Below are 3,668 nucleotides of genomic sequence, written 5' to 3' on the forward strand. Positions count from 1 at the left end.
TTATGTCACCCTCTAAGTGATTTTCCTGTCGATTTCGAAAGAAGGGGTGAAATAGGGTAAGAGGGGGTGTGCCGTCCTACCCATAGTGTGACACAGGGCAGACCTCTGCTGACATTTGGTGCTAATGTGGCATCACTATCGCACCTACCACGGCACATAAACTTGTGAGCTGTGGCCTTTTTTTCGCGTGTGTCGACACTTTTCTTGCTGTTTGATGCTTCACCGAGTCGAGGCTGATGTCGCAGGGCGTCACACTTCTGCACCGTTACAGAAGGAGGTCATGCACACCTTTGAGCCGCATTTGAATGAGAGACAATTACGGTGTTTCCAAAATATGATACCTTTTTTGCACACTGTATATTCGAGACTTTCTACACATATGATATACAGGGTGGTCCATTGATAGTAACCGGGCGAAATATCTCACGAAATAAGCATCAATCGAGAAAACTACAAAGAACGAAACTCGTATAGCTTGAAGGGGGAAACCAGATGCCGCTATGGTTGGCCCGCTAGATGGCGCTGCCATAGGTCAAACGGATATCAACTGCGTTCTTTTAAATAGGAAAACCCATTTTTATTACATATTCATGTAGTACGTAAGGAATTATGAATGTTTTAGTTAGACCACTTTTTTCGCTTTGTGATAGATGGCGCTGTAATAGTCACAAACGTATAAGTACGTGGTATCACGTAACATTCCGCCAGTGCGGACGATATTTGCTTCGTGATACATTACCCATGTAAAAATGGACCGTTTACCACTTGCGGAAAAGGTCGATATCGTGTTGATGTATGGCTATTGTGATCAAATGCCCAAGAGGCGAGTGCTATGTATGCTGCTCGGTATCCTGGACGACATCATCCAAGTGTCCGGACCGTTCGCCGGATAGTTACGTTATTTAAGGAAACAGCAAGTGTTCAGCCACATGTGAAACGTCAACCACGACCTGCAACAAATGATGATGCCCAAGTAGGTGTTTTAGCTGCTGTCGCGGCTAATCCGCACATCAGTAGCAGACAAACTGCGCGAGAATCGGGAATCTCAAGAACTTCGGTGTTGAGAATGCTACATCAAAATCGATTGAACCCATACCATATTTCTATGCACCAGGAACTGCATGGCCACGTGGTGTACAGTTCTGCCACTGGGCATAAGAGAAATTACGGGACGATGACAGATTTTTTGTACGCGTTCTATTTAGTGACGAAGCGTCTTTCACCAACAGAGGTAACGTAAACCGGCATAATATGCACTATTGGGCAGCAGAAAGTCCACGATCGCTGCCACAAGTGGAACATCAGCGACCTTGGCGGGTTAATGTATACTGCAGCATTATGGGAGGAAGGATAACTGGCCCCCATTTTATCGATGGCAATCTAAATGGTGCAATGTATGCTGATTTCCTACATAATGTTCTGCTGATGTTACTACAAGTTGTTTCACTGCATGACAGAATGGCGATGTACTTCCAACATGATGGATGTCCGGCACATAGCTCGCGTGCGGTTGAAGCGGTATTGAATAGCATATTTCATTACAGGTTGATTGGTCGTCGAAGCACCATACCATGGCCCGCACATTCACTGGAACTGACGTCCCCGGATTTCTTTCTGTGGGGAAAGTTAAAGGATATTTGCTATCGTGATCCACTGACAAAGCCTGACAAATTGCGTCAGCACATTGTCAATGCGTGTGCGAACATTACGGAAGGCGAACTACTGGCTGAAGGCGAACTACTCGCTGTTGAGAGGAATGTCGTTACACATATTGCCAAAAGCATTGAGATTGACGGACATCATTTTGAGCATTTATTGCATTAATGTGGTATTTACAGGTAATCACGCTGTAACAGCATGCGTTCTTAGAAATGATAAGTTCACAAAGGTACATGTATCACATTGGAACAACCGAAATAAAATGTTCAAATGGCTGTGAGCACTATGGGACTTAACATCTGTGGTCATCAGTCCCCTAGAACTTAGAACTACTTAAACCTAACTAACCTAAGGACATCACACACATCCATGCCCTAGGCAGGAGTCGAACCTGCGACCGTAGCAGTCGCGCGGTTCCGGACTGAGCGCCTTAACCGCGAGACCACCGCGGCCGGATAAAATGTTCAAACGTACCTACGTTCTGTATTTTAATTTAAAAAACCTACCTGTTACCAACTGTTCGTCTAAATTGTGAGCCATAAGTTTGTGACTATTACAGCGCCATCTTTCACAAAGCGAAAAAAGTGGTCCAACTAAACATTCATATTTCTTTACGTACTACACGAATATGTAGTAAAAAAATGGGGGCTCCTATTTAAAAAAACACAGTTGATATCCGTTTGACCTATGGCAGCGCCATCTAGCGTACCAACCATAGCGCCATCTGGTTTCCCCTTTCAAGTTAGACAAGTTTCGTTCATTATAGTTTTTTCGTTTGACGCTTATTTCTTGAGATATTTGGCCCGGGCACAATCAATGGAACACCCTGTATACATATAGTGGTAACGCTTCTCTCTATGTACTAATGACACTCCGGTTAGAACAGCACAATCGAAATGAATGAAATATGCCATACTTTGACGTTAACGTACCTCAAAGAAACACAACAAAAAAGATGGAAGACTCAGGTTTAACGCTTCGGCGAAGGCAGACATTGAGAAAGATTCTCGGGTACTGGGTTCCGCAGCAGCAATGGCCTTTCCAAAGGAACCGTTCCTTAATTTGCCGTAACTACTCTAGAGAAATCACAGAAAAACTAAATTTCGAGTGTCGGCTACTGGTTTAACGGCCACTCAACTCAAAGCCTCTTCATTGCCTTCTCCACTGCATACCACTCTCCGTAGAGTCAACAATAAGAAAAGATACGTAGCAAAATAGTCAATGAAAAGGAAAAACATGTTAATTAACGCAACCGAACAAGAAACTTCGATTTATAGTAAAAAATACAAAACCCGAAAAGTGTAAAATGTTTATTCATTCGAATTAACTACTGCCAGACGCTACAGATGGCTCTGGCCGACTACATTGCTGAGTAGCGCCGACATTACGTGGGATAGCATCGCAGAAGCTCCCGGACGGCAAGGCAGCCTTTCGGAAGGCAGGGAAATAGGCAGACCCAGCTCGAAGGCGTAGGAAAAGGAGATTAGGGTTTCACTTCACATAGACGAAGAGATAATAAGACACGGGTTCAGACTAGGAGTAGATAAATATGGCGGATGTGAGTTGGGTCCTTTTCTAAGGAAAACCCGGAAAATCTACATATGAGTGATCGGACGAGCATCTGAACCCCGCGCCTCCAGAATCTGAGTTCAGTGTGTTTAGCAGTGTGCGTCCGACCTCGATGGAAATCGTAAAGGAATGGACTTCTCTTTCTCGGTTCTCTTTCGCAGATGACGTGGTTTTGCCACATCCAGAGCTGGAAACCACGTCTTGTTGAGAAGTCTCTCTGCTAGGGTCACAAAGTTTTTATGGACGTCCAGTATATGATCCTACTGACACTGCCATTAGCAATTTTTTAACACGTCATTTCTGTTGTTAAAATAATGGTCAACTAAGGAAATGGCTGAGTAGCTTGTTTACACTGAACGTTTTGAAGAAACAGAGTTGTGAAAATAGGACCTACATAGATTGCAGTGTTTGTGTGGTAGCTTATACCGAGTGCTAAAGGA

Source organism: Schistocerca piceifrons, chromosome 6, assembly GCF_021461385.2.
Source record: "Schistocerca piceifrons isolate TAMUIC-IGC-003096 chromosome 6, iqSchPice1.1, whole genome shotgun sequence".
NCBI classification, from domain to species: Eukaryota; Metazoa; Arthropoda; class Insecta; order Orthoptera; family Acrididae; genus Schistocerca; species Schistocerca piceifrons.